Below are 17,116 nucleotides of genomic sequence, written 5' to 3' on the forward strand. Positions count from 1 at the left end.
TTTTTCTTTTTTTTTTTTAAACAGTGATGCAAGGAAACGAAATATGCCCTGAGAAGGGAGGGGGAAGGGTTTTAGAGAAGGATTGTTGATCCACGTTCCCTTTGCCCATCCCCGTCACCTCATGGGAACCTTGTCATCTGAATGACTGATGGTGATGACGTCAGCGGCCCCGTGGGAACGATTCACCTGTTGGCTGGTTACTCGATCGATAGAATGGGACTGGATTCACTTGTGCTTGGCTATGACTCCTACAATTTAGTCCTACTTGCAGTCAATAATATGCGTTATATTGTAGATGACAGACATAGTTGTCTATTGTTTATCTATTGTAACTTCTTGCTGTTCCTTGCCTTAATTTTCAACAAACTTTAAAAATTTCCTTACTGAATTCTCTATGTCTATGCTTCTGTCTGCTATTTGGGACTTTTTTTTTTAAATTTTGAGCCCCCCATTCGATAGAACATCAAAAACTATCTGAGAAAGGGTTGGAATTTTTTGCGTCACTCTTACCGTTCTCGAGATATTGGCCAAAGAAGTTCTGATTTCGGGAGATTTAAAGAGCCATATCTCAGGAATCGCAACTCATACAGAGATAATATTTTGCGAATTTTTCTATTTAGAGCCTTCCATTTTGAGTATGTGTTTTCGTAAAACAACATGTAGAACGTTTTAACAGAACTCTTAAATAAAACACGTGGAAATAATTTAGTACTCGAGGAAATTATAAATGGATAGATATATTACAAGAATATTGTTTAATGAGTACAATAATAAAGTACCGTATATAGAACATATTGGTATAAAGCCTGTAGAAGTTAATAAGAAAAATCAATTCTTTTTAAACTTCGTTCTGGCAATGCTCTTGGAGCATTGTCAACTGTGATTTCATACTTCAAGCTCAGTTTCGTGTGTCTTAATGTTCGCAAGGGTACCTTCCCTATTAAAAAAAAAAAAAAAAAAAAAAAAAAAAAAAAAAAAAAAATCGTGCAACCCAAAGTGCGTAATTGAAATATTAGAGGGATCAAGCAAAACTTCATTGAAACATTTCTAGCACTAAGCAACTAAAATGTCATTCTTATCAGTGGCGGCTTGCATGGGAGAGATGGAAGACCTTCGGATATAAGTAGATTTTCATGTTTTTGATTAGTTCGTCTCCCAGGAAGGCCCAAATGACGCCATTGGTTCTTCACAGATGATCGGTCTTGTCATCTCTTCTGTAGTGAACTTTCAATATTTTGGACTTATAGACATGTTTAAGTTTGTCTTAAGGCAGTGAATGCCAAATAGCGGGCTGCGATTAAATGTTTGTAAAAAGCGATTCTTTTTCTCTCTCCTTTTTAAAACTTCGCGTAACAAGAATAGTTTGGGACTTAACTATGAAGATATTTCCTACATACAACATTTAGTTCAAAAATCAGCAGTAATCACCTGGCAGCAGTGGCGCAAATCTGTCTTCAACATGGAGGGGACGGATAAGACCGTTCCCGTATTTTTTTTTTTTTAATTTTTTTTTAAGCAATGTTCAAAATATTTATGAAGTTGAAAAACGATGCTGCAGAAGATCTGGGGAGCAGAGTTCTCTTTATCATTAGGAGGCGGGCAGATTTGAGGCTTATTCTGGCGGGGACATTAATTTCATCTCACTTTCCTTTGTGGCAATGGGACACAAATCATCACATTTCTCCCCCAAAAACGTTTCAAACCGGATTATTGGGGAAGACAGTCCCCTCAGTTTCAAGGTTGGAGGGGACATGTCCTCCTCATTCCCCCGGGATTTGGGCCAATGCTGGCAGACAAAATTAAAAAGGTGGAAATGTCGGATAGTTGTAGTAAGATAAATCATTATCTCAGCTATAACTATTGTCCATAAAGGCATTGTGATACGGTTAGAACTAATAAACACGAAACGAAACTTCTCCTAACAAACCTGCAATAAATCAGGTCAAATTGCAAACTTTTTTTTTTTCAAAGTCGATTGAAAATTAGGAATTCTGTATACCTGTCTTATGGTCAGGAAATTCTTTGAAGAAGAACTCCAACAATATCGAGTTACAAGCAGTGCCCTGCTGTTAGGGTGTCTGTGAGGGGGTGAGGCCCCGGGCGCCGAAGTAAGGGGCCGCAAATTCGGGAGTAAAAAAACAATATATATATATATATATATATCGTGTGTTGCAAAATAAGTGTTACAACTCTTGGGAGGTGACTCCTGCCACTGAGACAAGAAAAAAAGTTCTGTTGGACTTCCGGCTATCGGACATAGTTTCGGATCTACAAGGTGCCGAAAGCGTGGGAAAATGATTTTCGGACGCCAATAGTTCGGAAACAATCCAACGTAAAGAGGGCGGGTAAAAAATCTACTGAAGAAGTCATACCTGCTGTATTGAGTTTTGCATGTTTCACTATCCTACCATCCAAGCGCAAGGGATTCTCCAAAGGAACGTAGGGAGTCCCGGATAAATGAAAATTGGTCTAAGTGGATATGAATTGATAGGGTTTCTACCAGGTAACAATAATTCATTTGAATTAAGTCGATATCTGGAACAAATACAAAATGGTGGACACCTTCTTTCCCGTTGTGTGTGGTTGCATAATCGCCAGGTACAGATGCTGGTCAACAGTGACGTTCTGAGTATTAAGTGTAGCTAATTTGTACTCAAATGCTCTAGAAAGACATCTGGAGTGTCGGTAGAGCATAACAGATGAAGCAGGGTGATTCACATGTGTGGAAACACGTAACGAGAAATGCCCAGAAATGCACTCATACTAAGTAAACATGAGTTCAAAGCGTCGGAAATGTAAGAAATGGCATCAAGAACATGAAAGCCATTGCCAATTCACCAATAATATTCCATCGATCCGATGCAATATGATCTGCACAGTTGCATACCAATAGGGATGCAACAACTGAGGCCAAGTTGAAATTGTGCAAGGGTTCTCACTAAGAAACTGGGTAAACTAAATGAATGCCACTAGTGGGATCGCATGATCGAAATTGAAATGTGGCCAATGTGTGTCTTGATATCGACATGTAGCTAATGGACAAATGTCAACATGCCCCACTACTGATGTGACACGTGCGAAAACTTGGAAAATAACTACTCGGGTCTTGAATCTGAGACCGTGGGCTCCTAGTAGAATTGGAAACTGCGACCACGCGAGCGAAAGCGAGCGCTCTAGCCCTGAGGATTCGAGGGAGCCTCACTTTCTCTGTATTCATTTCTTTGAGGGGTACCCACTTTGTTTGCCAAGCGCTCTTGTACAGCGTCCCGACATTATTGTGTGTTTCATTTTGTTACTCCTACTGCACAGTTGTAAACAATAAGAGCTTTAGGACGTTCCTATTTCTCATGTCGTTTTATTTTTCATATGTATGGTGTTCCAGCAGTAGTGTTACATGTGCCAAATTGGTTCATTTTCGTCTTTGTCTTGGCAAGTGCACTGTGTGTAAGATACGAATTTCTGGAGGTATTTTCCTATATTTCGAGTACGTCATATGTCCCAGAAGACGTGGGACATGATACAAGTTTGTTATTTTCACGCTCTATCAGAATTTGAACCATGGATTAAGAGATTTTTTTTTTTCATATTTGTCGACTGTGGGACAATGTCCCAAACAAAGAGGAACATTGATACAATCGTATTCTAGTTACGTTCTACCAAAAAGTGCACCAGATGTAATAACAGAATATACGTTATTTCCCTAGTTTCCGCACTTGGGAGCAGTAATGGGACAGGTTGACATTTGTCTATTAGCTACATGTCGATATCAACACACACATTGGCCACATTTCAATATCGATCATGCGATCCCACTAGTGATATTCCTTTAGTTTATCCAGTTTCTTAGTGAGTCCCCTTGCACAATTTCAACTTGGCCTCAGTTGTTGCATCCCTATTGGTATGCAACTGTGCAGATCATATTGCATCGGATTGATGGAATATTATTGGTGAATTGGCAATGGCTTTCATGTTCTTGATGCCATTCCTTACATTTCCGACGCTTTGAACTCATGTTTACTTAGTATGAGTGCATTTCTGGGCATTTCTCGTTACGTGTTTCCACACATGTGAATCACCCTGCTTCATCTGTTATGCTCTACCGACACTCCAGATGTCTTTCTAGAGCATTTGAGTACAAATTAGCTACACTTAATACTCAGAACGTCACTGTTGACCAGCATCTGTACCTGGCGATTATGCAACCACACACAACGGGAAAGAAGGTGTCCACCATTTTGTATTTGTTCCAGATATCGACTTAATTCAAACGAATTATTGTTACCTGGTAGAAACCCTATCAATTCATATCCACTTAGACCAATTTTCATTTATCCGGGACTCCCTACGTTCCTTTGGAGAATCCCTTGCGCTTGGATGGTAGGATAGTGAAACATGCAAAACTCAATACAGCAGGTATGACTTCTTCAGTAGATTTTTTACCCGCCCTCTTTACGTTGGATTGTTTCCGAACTATTGGCGTCCGAAAATCATTTTCCCACGCTTTCGGCACTTTGTAGATCCGAAACTATGTCCGATAGCCGAAAGTTCAAGAGCACTTTTTTCTTGTCTCAGTGGCAGGAGTCACCTCCCAAGAGTTGTAACACTTATTTTGCAACACCCGATATATATATATATATATATATATATATATTATATAATATAATATAAGAAAAAAGTAATAAAAAGTCCTGAAAATGAAGGTAAAGCAGCGTGTATTTTTGGAAATTTTCTTCTTACGCTTTGTGTCAACCATGGTGGCGTTTCGCGGACTCTGTCGACCTCACTCATATACGTACACGGGGGCGCCGTTGTATACTGTCGCCCAGGCGCTGATTTTCCACGCCACGGCACTGGTTGAAAGAGACACCACAAGTAAAGCAACAACAATTTGTATCTTCAATCTGATTCAAAAAAAATGAATGGATGTTTATTGCAACAATAAAGTTGCTAACAGATAATGACTGAAATTCCATAGCAATTCAACCAAAAGATGTCATATGTTTTTTAAGCTTAGCATGTCCTGATATTTTCTCCAATTTTTTTTTATTTATTTATTCTTTTTAACCATCAGAACAATCATGCCGGGTTTCCAAATAGTGTCCTGCTATCAGAACGTCCTACCATTGGAGTCTATTTTGGCCGAAGAATATCTGAAATTTCTCACAAATTTTGTTAAATATAAACAGAAGATATCTTCAGATGAGATAATACAATTAAGGACATATTTTAAGTCAGTACCAGTTACTGTTAGAAGGAATCTTTTGGAACGAGTGCTGGGTTCATATCCAGCATGTTGCTGTACGCGTGTAAGAACAATGAAAATGCGCCCCGTTTACTTTTTCCTTCTTCAGACTCTGCTTTCACCAGACATGGATCGAATAAGAATCCCTGTCTTCGATGCTAAACATTATAAAGACTTATTGTACTGTCTTATGGAGAGAACCAAAGGCCTTAAACACCTGAAACTGCCTTCGTTTCTTAATGGCTCAATACGGACTCCTGGTTGTGACAAGTTGTTGCATAAACTTGTTGTTCAACATGCCAATTCTTTAGTGACTTTCAGCATTGGAGCAGCTTGCACAGATGACATGCTTAGGGTAATAGGTGAAAACTGTAAACAAATTCAAGTACTCGACCTCTGTAATTCCAAAATAACCGACAGAGGGATCAAATTTCTAATACAAGTGTGGGAATGTCGATCGTCCAACAGCTTAACAGATGGTGAAGACATGATGGATATTTCTCCCTTCTTTAAATTCGGTCGAGACACAAGAAGTATCAGCAGAGAATCCAGCGAAACTACCAACCCAAGTCATTATTGTAGCTTCTTATGCCACAGAACACGTATCTGCTCCACACTAAGAAGAATCGATTTGTATCATACTCAGGTAACAGCCACCGCCTTAAATATGCTGGTAAAACATGTTACTACTCTAAAACACTTGGGAAAAGATTTGGGTGGCCTGTTAGATTATTTATTCGACAAATACCAGAAGAACGACGAAAATTATGTAGTACCCGATTGGAAACTCCGATGCGCACGCTTACATAATTTAACAGAAAATCGTTTGAAGATGTTAAAAATATTACATGTTAGAAACAATTTCCTTACTCGCGTGCAATTTGCCTACCATATAAACCGACCATCTCTCACTAATGAAATAATGAGTTATTTCTCGTTTTCTGGCACAAAGTTAGTTCATTTATCATTGACCTCATGCGCAATGGGTACACAATTTCAACTACCTTTCTTCTTATTTCATTGCCCACGATTGATCTGTTTAAAATTGCATTGTGGCACAATTACTTGGGGCGATTGGAACTTACCTGTATCGGCACGACATCTAACAACTGCAGAAATAGGACGTCACATGTCTCCTGATGTAGCTCTGAAATTTCTTCAGTGCGCCGCTTCATTGGTAAATGTGTTATTTGAGGACATACGTCCAAATAACCGCTTTTTGTTGTCACTTTGCGATGGAAAGTTATCCAAGAATCTAACACAGTTCCAAGTTATGTCAGGAAGCGTATTGGAGAACCCAGAGCACGTATCCATGTTCTTAAAGTGCAATCGAAATATAAAATTTATAAGTAATCTCAGGTTTCCTGGTATAAATCTGAATTTGGGTCCACATGTGAAAGTAACTGAAGCTACGCCAAGAACTGTGTAATCGGTAAGAAAATAGCAATACTTCTTTACGATGAAAACGTATTTGATTCAAAATAAAAGTCAGGATTTGAAAAACAAAAAGTGTCATATAATTCTTCTTGTATGCATAGTAGTCAGGCAATAAAATTTCCGGACAGAAAATGAAAACCATGATCTGCAGGAAGGTGATGGCTTTTCAGGTTGTTACGTAGTCATCCCTCCTCTCTCGATGTACAGTTTTGATAATTGGTAGCTACTGGCAGCTGTTTTGAGAACTGTAACGATCCCATCTTGGGTGCTCTTCATTTCTCTCGTCACCCCCTGACATAGGGTAACTGTTATCGTCAGAATTACAACAACAAGTAAGACGGGAAACTGTCTCCAAATGTAACATTTTCAATCTAAAGTGAAGGATTTTTTTTTTAAATCGGACAAGCCGTTTGGGCTGCACACTCTTTATGCACCCAGTGTTAAATGAAAATGCAACGTTGCCATTTACCTGGATCCACAACATAAGTGAATGAAATTACTGTCTGTTATGCTAACGTGTCGATGGTCAGTCTCCATTCACCACTCTTACAAAATTTTTCCACCTCCTGTTCCATCCTTCCCTCTCCCAGCCCCAGGTAAATGGCAACGTTGCATATTAACATTGGGCGCATAAAGAGTGTACGAATTAGTCCTAGAAGCGACAGTCTTATTAGCGATAGGAACTGTTATCTGTCCTATGAGTGACCGATTCATTTACATCGAGATGATAGAAAATGATATGATTCCCTCTCGTAAAATATGTTTGCCTCTGGCGTTATTAGCGCCCGAACAACTTTGCTATGAAAAATGTACGTGCGAGTAATACTGTTCGTCAAATATATTTTCCCTCTGCTGTGAGTGCAAATAAAACTTATGTTAATTTTGAGTTAGATTTGATATAAAACATATCAAATAAATTAACGAGACAAAGGGATATTTCCGTGAAAAATATATCCCTAAATATTAATTATTGAAAATTCAATTGTAATATCCGCTTTTTTTCAAAAACTTTGTTTTCTGTACTTAATTTAATTAAAATCTACCAGTAATTACTCACTAAGCAAAGCAATATATTTTATTTCGGGAACCTTTCGCCAACTATCTACTAACTCGATGAATAAAATGAGAAGAACATTTCAATAATAAAAGGCAGCTTTGAGATCCCTTACATCTGATTCGCTATTCCCAACCAATCCCACCAATTACAATGCAATGCATTCTAAGCAATTCAAAATGTAAACAAACTCTTTAAAATACATAAGAGCTGTAATTACCTTCGCCCACCAAAATGTAAACTAATTGCTTAATTCGCCTTTCCCCCCCCCCTTGTTTTGACTTATACATAAAAGCTTGTCGTATAGCAATCTGATATAATCTCATATAGCTAGATGAACTGTTAAGTCCTGCGAGAGATTTGTAACTTGTGTAATAATTTCCACGGATACACCATGCTTTTTAGATTTCTTTGATATCCTCAAGTGGTGAGTACCCTCTTTTCGATTTCTTTCTTATGCCATATAAATATTCATGCTAAACTACTGCTCTGTATCATTTTCACATGTAATTTTTAATTACATTAGAATCATACATAGAAGCGGAGTTTCTTTACGGAATTTTTCATAGTACATTTCGTTACATTCTAAATCACATTAGCATGAAACAAGTTTAAAAAGAGGGAACCTTATCTTCTTCCATTATCTTAGTATGAACGAATCGGTGACTCATAGGCCAGTTAATAGATCGAATCGGTCACTCATAGGACAGTTAACAGATCCTGTCGCACATAAGACTGTCGCAAGTGGGACGACACCAGAGTGTACAGCCCAAACGTCTCGTCCGATTTTAAAAATTCCTTCACTTTAGATTGAAAACATTATATTTGGAGACGGTTTCCCCTGTTAAATTATTTATTGTAACTCTGATAATAACAGTTACCCTATGTCAGAGAACTTTTGAGACATCCTATATATACAGAGTGACCCAATAACATTCTAGTTTATGGGTTTATTTGCTTCGGCTCATCCGAGCTTAAGATGTAAGTAAAAAATACATTAAGAACAAATAATAAAGAAACTAAGTACCTGATGAATAACAATAAGAAATGATATAAAATGCAATGAGCTGATCAGTACGGTACTGTATACCTACTTTTGGGCCACGCATTTCATTTTGTCGTGGAATCCCACTGAAAGATTTCACTAAACAAGAAGATTAAATTATTTCTGTGAAGTACCAATATTTGAAGTAATACATGGCGCACTACCTTAATATAAAACTACATCCACCTGTCTATTACCGTTCTTATTACATTTCCTCAAGGATTCCATTTTGCTTTTATGAGTTATCTATGCTTTGCGAGAATCCCGAGCAGCCATTGTAGCGGTTATCAACTCCCGGAGGTGATCATGTTTGAGGACTTTCACAGTCATCATCATCATATGTATTCTGCCTCCATTGGCAGGTCACTTGCCGCAGCTGAGAAGCTTCCATGTTCCACGGTCCTCATCTATTAATTGTAGTCTCCTTCGTCCTCTCCCTCTCTTTCCCGCCACCATACCCTCTAGGACGTCCTTCACAGTATAAACCTCAAAAAGTTTAAAATTCCCCAGATTAAAAGTCTATGAAATTGAGGTTAAGTGACATGGTGCCTGTTAAAGACCCTTGCATAGTCTACGGAAAATAATGAAAGTCTACGGAAAATAATGGCAGTATATTGCCAAAGGTCTCCTACACGTTGCATAGCGTGACGTCAGCGCCGGTTCCCCAACATGAAGCAGTTGAATGCAAGGGACGAGACAATGTGGTCAGTCAGAGAGTTATTAAGATGCATTGTAGTGATGTTACTCACAACAGCATGGCTCGGAGACACTATTGGGGTAGCTTCGCATGGGGATGATTTTCAGGAAACGAAGAAGCAAGGGTGGCCAAGGAGTTTAGTGTTGCCCACAACATTGTTCCACGTGTATGACGAGCATTCCAACATTCCAATGCGAAGGAGAAGTGATGGTCGACCTGGTCAAGTACAGCAGAGCACGACCACTACATTGTGAAACAGGTAAGAAGGGACCGACGTCAAACAGCTGGAACAATTCGCTCAATCTCAAGTGCCACGTGGGCACCAAGAGGGTGATCTCTTCGCCCGACTTCCATTCCTTTTCTATTCCATTGACATCCACACATCGACGGCACCATTTGAGGTGGTGCCAAGAACATAAGGACTGGACTGAGGATGAGTGAAGTCGCATTCTCTTCTCTGATGAAAGCAGGTTCAGCCTCGGTGGTGATTCTGGACGTACGCTCATCTGGCAAGAGTTGAGAATATGCAATGAAGCCAGGAATATTTTCAAACATGATCACTTGGCGGTGCAGTTATTGTGTGCAGAAAAATAATGTTACATAGGTATACCGACCTTCCAATTTTTGAACGCGATACGATCACCGATCGATGTATTATGATACTGTATTATTTTTCGTCATGCGTCTTTGCAGAGGTGCAGTGGATAATAATGTGCAACTGTATAGAATAGCGCAGGTGGCGGAACTCTTGAAAAGAGAGGATACTTGGAGAATGAAATGGACTGCCTATTCCCTAACTTAAATCCCATCGATCACGCTATGGGGAGACGTTTTGCAGCATGTACAGATGCACCAAGAAGCACATGGTAGTTGTCAATAACTCTGGTGCAGTAATAGAACTCCACACCACAACTGATTGACAACCTTGTCCGTGGCGATCACATAACCTTCTACGGATCACTTCATTCCTTCTGTAATATCAGTGTGGGCATCATAAGTCGCAGTGCTTTCAGTATAAGCAGTGTATGACCTCTACCTAAAAGAGTCATTTTTGTTTTTCTAATCATCCGTTTCTTTCTGTTGTTCCCTATGTCATACTGTAGCACTACTTTCTGTATATGGTTCAAGTTTTATTAAGCTATGCCACTTGGAACTGACACAGCATACGAAACTTACTTTCGTCCTTAAGTTTTGCAAACCAGTATATTTTCACATAGATGGCAGTGAGCTAAACTATTTTGCATTGAAACATCAAACACTGTCATCGAAACACTGTGACCTACTCTGACCCACCATACATCAAAACATCCACTAAGGCCGCTAAAGTTTCAGGAAAAGAAAGTCTCACTCTGAAATGTTTGTTAAAAAAATATATATGTCAATTTTTGTTTTATTTGATACTAGGGTCTTTATGGTTTTATGGTGGACTAAAGACATCATATGAATTCAATGTGAGCTTCGTGTACGACGCAATAAACATCTATGTGGAAATCTAGTCCTGCCAACAGATTTTGGTTAGCATTTATGTGGTGTGATCAATGTTGCTGCTTCTTGAATTCTGATTCGTAGTTCATCTACGTTCTATGGAAGGGGAGGCACGTAAACACGGTCCTTTATGTAACCCCATAAGAAAAAATCCAGGAGGCTTAAATTTGTGGATCTGCCAGGCCATTTCAGAAGAGCGTTGCTCTTATCCAACATTGTGGCAGGACCTCATTAGGTATGAACGAACCTGGTACGATATTCAGGTAGGACATGCCTGTCACCATGTCCCCTACGAAAAAAAGGGGTCATGAAGCTTCAGCTGTGACATGACTCATAAAAATGTTTAGATTTGGGGAATCTCAACTTCATTGATTGTGCGTGGGTTGTCTGTTCTCCAAATTCGACACATGTCAATTTCGCAATGTTTCAGATTGGATTAAGTCGATACTTGTATGGCTTGATGTGTAGGCATTTCCTTACAACCATTCACACAGTCTGCTGCAAAACCCTGCACGGGCCGGCTATTGGACCGGGTCCTAATCGGGCACATTCCGGGCCAAACCGGCCCGGCTCGACTTGGCCCGGACATTCTGAAAGACGGGTTGGAAACTGATGTTAGCCTATGCTAATCGTAATGTGTTTGGAAAACTGACTCTTTATTCAAGACTGCAAAGTACTGTAATACTACTAGTATTACTACTTCTACTACTAATACTACTACTTCTACTATTACTACTACGACCACTGCTAATACTACTACAAGTGCTACGACTTCGCGTCAGAGTTGACATGTCTGGTGCTACCGAATTTACCTTCTAAGTACAGAATAAAACGGAGAAATGCTAGTTATTATGGCCAGTCTGCGTAGAATATGAACCGATGCTTGATCTACGAGGGACAACGGTAGCTCATTAGGAAAAGCACTCACATCTGGTGCTAGAGGTCGTCGGATCAACTCCTGCTCGTGCTATGTGAGCTTTGTGGTGGACAAGCACCATGTGTGGGGGAGTTTCCGGGGTGGTCCCGCTTCCTCCCACTGTTTTCATTCCACCAATTCATCCCATCATCATCCATACGCCCTGAGCTGTAGTTACCTAAAGAACGTATGATAAAGTCAAGTACTTGACCTACTAAGTAGAATTTGGTACGCTACCATTAGACCACGGAGGCCAAAACCGTGAACTGGCGTGCTCATAAGATCAGTGCAATTTGTAGTAATGTTCAATTAGCAAGGGAAATACCAAATGGTGTTACATGTTCCTGTATTGTTTATAGTATGATACTTAAGAGAAAGTCTTTTTGGAAATGTGATACAGGAATAAACAAAATGTATAAGAAAACACTAAGGAATGAAAATGAATGTGTCAGAGTGCAAGTGATTATCTTCCAGGACCGGAGTTTTTGCTCCAGGAACGCTGGATTTCCGCGTGCCCCGGAAGAATAGTGTGAATGTGCGCTCGACGCATCCCCGGCATCCAGCCGGATTGGAACTCCGGATGTGCTGAGCGGGTGTGCACGGAAATAGGTGGTGGGAAATAGCGTGAACTTCAAAACAAAGCAAAAATAGCATATACATAACATACACTAAAGATCCTATGCACAACAAAAGCCAATTACTCGGTAAATGTCATACAGTGTCCACCTCGAACCTTGTTCGTGTAGGTGTCAACACCGGTCCCAGCGCTCACGGCGGCAGTACACAACTGACCAGGGCCTGCACTAAGTGCTCCGAGTGGATCCTGGACCTCAAACCGTTGCACTGAGGATCAGAACCATAGAAATCAAGTGTGGAAATCTGAAATGACTAACTCCGCTTAGGATCAATAAGGAAATAGAAGTTTGCGCGATCGCAGAAAAGTGAATGGGTGTTGTAGTGTGCAGTGTGGTGATAGTGGTATGTTCTTTTTATTAAGGAAAGTTGTGTTTTCACACACAGGAGTGTGTAGTGCTTATTTAAGCGTGCAATATTTAAATATAAGTGTGCAATAATGATGCTGAGTTCAGTGGTGCAAATATTATCACCCTCTATTAGAAGAATGTAGTAAAAATTTATTTTTAAAAAAATCACACAGGAGGAAACCTAAATTTAAAAAATGTCAAAAATAAAAAGAACAAAATAAAATAGGTGGAAAGCCTATATCATACAGGTGAAACCTAAATCCAATGAAGATGATACAAAAAATAGGTGGAAAGGTTATTATATAGGTGGAATAGGTGGAGAAACCTGACTCAATGAGGAAGATGATCATAAAAACTAGGTGGAAAGCCTATCATACAGGTGGAAGGCCATCACAGGTGAAATCTAAATCTAATGAAGATGATGATAATACAAAAATAGGTGGAAAGGATATTATATAGGTGGAATAGGTGGAGAAACCTGACTCAATGAGGAAGATGATCATAAAAACTAGGTGGAAAGCCTATCATACAGGTGGAAGGCCATCACAGGTGAAATCTAAATCTAATGAAGATGATGATAATACAAAAATAGGTGGAAAGGATATTATATAGGTGGAATAGGTGGAGAAACCTGACTCAATGAGGAAGATGATCATAAAAACTAGGTGGAAAGCCTATCATACAGGTGAAACCTAGACCTATGAAGATGATGATAAACATACGAGAAAGGCTAAGTATGATAAAAGGAACGAGGATGAAAAAATTGAAGACTAGAGTAAGCTAAACTTGAGTCGGGAATAGAATAGAATAGGAAAATTTAGAAGATGAACAAATATTAGGTAGTTTGAAGTTTATATAAAAAATATCTTTCTTTAATCTTTTTTTTCTTTTTTTCTTTTTTTTCTTTGTTGATTTTGTCTAAATTTATCTTTTGTTGTTTCTTAGTGTTGTGGTTTCGTCCATTTTTCCTATCCCTTGTCCCTACCCACCCTTGTCCAAATAGAAAAAACAAATGAATGATGAAAAAATAATAAAGCAAAGAAGATTGCAATGATGATAGCCCTGTTTCGGTTAAACTTTCAGGTGCCGAAACTGAAAGGCGCGATCTGAGCAAATAATAATAATAATAATAATAATAATAATAATAATAATAATAATAATAATAATAATAATAATAATAATAATAATAATAATAATAATAATAATAAAGTATGATACTACAAATATAACAAAATATAAGGATTAAATAAATCACCAAAACGCCAGGGTCGATTAAGTGTTCCTGGAACGGTGGCTCAGTTGTTGAGCGTTCACCTCTGGTGCATGAGGTCCCTGGTTCGATCCCATCTCTCGCCAAGTGAATTTTGTGGTGGACAAACACCGTGTGGGAGGGTGCGAGTTCTCGGCGTTCTCCCATTTCCTCCAATTTTATTCATTCACCATTTCTCCTTTAGCATAGCCGGCATAACTGTCGAACGTAAAACTCAAAGATTTCATTTTCATTGTTTTGTTTTCGTATTGCTAGTAATAGCAGTAGTGGTATTCGCTGTCGTATTAGTATAGTAATGAGTAGTAGCAGTAGTGGTAGTAGTAATAGTAGTAGCAGTGGCAGGAATAGTGGAATTAGCACTAGCATTCGTAATCGTAATATTAATAGTAGTATCAGCTGTAGTAGTTGTAGTATTAGTATCACATATGGTGTAGCAGTTTTACATATCTTCTCTGTTACTCGTAATGCACTAATGAGTGTAGTACAAGACTTTTACGTCCATGAGCTGTATTATTGTATAATAAACATGGCTGGACAGAGCAAGCACAGATAACACATAGACAGACAGAATAGGGATATAGAAAACAAACCTTGGGTAACCTTTCACACGATTTTCCAATTCCAGAAGGACAAATAGACATTGCAATATTATGACGACACATTTCTCATTTTCCATTGCATATTGAAGGATTGACTTGACTTATCAGACTTGGTTGTTCTCAGGCTGGTTACGCCCGGCCCGTTTAGAGCCCGACTTGTTTGTACCCGGCCAGTTTAGGGGCCGGCCTGTTTGTGCCCAGCCCGGTTACAGCCCGGCGCGTTCTCCGCCCGGCTCGAGATTCGGGCCGGGCCGGGTCGAGCCGGGCACAGAATACAGATCCATCCGGGCCGGGCCGGGCCGTCTTCGGGCCTGGGTTTGCAGGCCTCTGGTCTGCTGAAGCATTCCTAGCTCACGGGACGCTCTAAGCCCAGACTTAGTCGAACTCCTTTGGAAAATCTCCCTTACATGTTCGACACGTTCTTCAGGTACAGCAGTGCGTCCAGTTCTTTTCGGGGGACATAAATAACCAGTTGTGACCAACTGTTCATGCCATTTCTTGATAGATTTCCTAGAGGGCACTTTCTTACCGTATTTGGTTCGAAATGAACGTTGCACTTGCGCAAAACTCTGGTATCTTTCAAATTTCAAACACGCAGAATGATTTCTCAGCACCAACAAATGCCGTTATTACAGCTTTGATGATGACCGCCTCTGGTGTCCAAATTGGAAACTACACAAACCTGAAACGACATGAAAAAAATAAATAAGGGCCAGTTTATCATATGCAACTTACATCATGAAATACAATGCAATAGTGTTCCCATAGTAATGTTTATAAAATGAGACCTACTATAGAGACTCGCTGTATGCAACTTGCAGGTACTTGTTAAGATAGATAGGCAACCAAATCGACGCTTGGGATATAGTGAATTGGATAACTTACACTTGGTAGTAACAACTGCAATACCAATTTGAAAATCAATCAAGGCAGCCAGCCTAGGACAAGTACTGAATGATGTAAACGTACTTTTTTATTGTAAAATTCAGTATACGGAAACAAAAGTGGTACTTGGACAAAAAGTCCTGTTTTTTCTTAATCAAAAAATTGCCTTCCTAAAAAAATCTCCACTTAGTATATACATACTGTGAAGTTGCAGTTGGCTTTCCACGTGCTGGCCGTAATTGTGGAAATGGAATCAGAATGTAACAACGAACAAATAAGTTAAATAGGTGCCAAAACGATGTGATGATATTCTTAGTAACACAACTCGAATATGCTAGAAAACCGGTAGAAACGGAACAGGAAGCAGAGATACAGTAAAATCGTATCAATGGGAGAGGATGTTGTACAAGTTAGTACAATGAGACATCAACTCATCTATCTGCATCCCTGTAATATTTTCCTCAGCGGTTATACGAGGGTCATTTGGAAAGTAAAGAACGTTTTGCGCTAGCGCGTGCGCGTGTTCCCCCACCCCCGCTGCCGCTGGGTTATTGACCTGGGCTTGCTTTAGCCTCAGTCTGGCACCAGCTGCGATCCGCTACGGTCCGTTATTGCTTCGCTGTGCGACTGTAAAATGTGCGATACAATTACTGATCCCGCCAAGTGTGAGGTTGGTAGTGTGATAAGATTTTTGAATGCAAGAAAAGTGCGTCCGATAGAAATTTATAGACAAATCACTGAGGTGTATGGAAATGTAATGAATGAAGCATCAGTTCGTAAGTGGTGCATTATGTTTAATGACGGACGGACGAATGTGCACGATGAGGAACGCTCGGGCCGGCCTTTTGTTGTGACTGACGAACTCAAAGGAAGAATTGAGCGGAAAATTCAAGAGGATAGGCGATTCACTATTGATGGGCTGCACGAATTCTTTCCTGAAATTTCAAGAACTTAAGGAAGCTGTTAGTGATTGGTTCAACAGTTTGGCGGCAACTGTGTATGCCGAAGGCATAGAAAAACTTGTACCACGCTATGACAAGTGTTTAAATTTACACGGCGACTATCGAAAAGTAACTTAAGTATCACATAGTATGTAACACAAATTTCGCCTTTGTATATCAGTTATTAAAGTGTTTATACAAAAACGTTCTTTACTTTCCGAATGACCCTCGTACGTTGTTTCCAGCGTTTAAAGAGACGTAAATTCCCTACTTGTGCCATCGTTCCCATATATGATGCGGCTCACATCGAACCTTTGAAGCTCCATTATCCCTATATCAGACCCCAATTGGAATACACATGTGTTATTTGGACTCCTCATAATGCACCGAATGATTGAAAGAGTACAGTGCAAGTTTTTGAAATTAATGTATAGAAAAACTGGACTGTATCCTACATACATATCATACCTAGAACTGGTAAACAACCTCAATATGCTGACATTAGAGCAACGTAGATATGGTAATGATTTAGCTTTTCTGTATAAAATAATAAAGAATAAAA

This window comes from Thermobia domestica, chromosome 13 (genome assembly GCF_964235325.1).
Source record: "Thermobia domestica chromosome 13, izTheDome1.hap1.1, whole genome shotgun sequence".
Lineage (NCBI taxonomy): Eukaryota > Metazoa > Arthropoda > Insecta > Zygentoma > Lepismatidae > Thermobia > Thermobia domestica.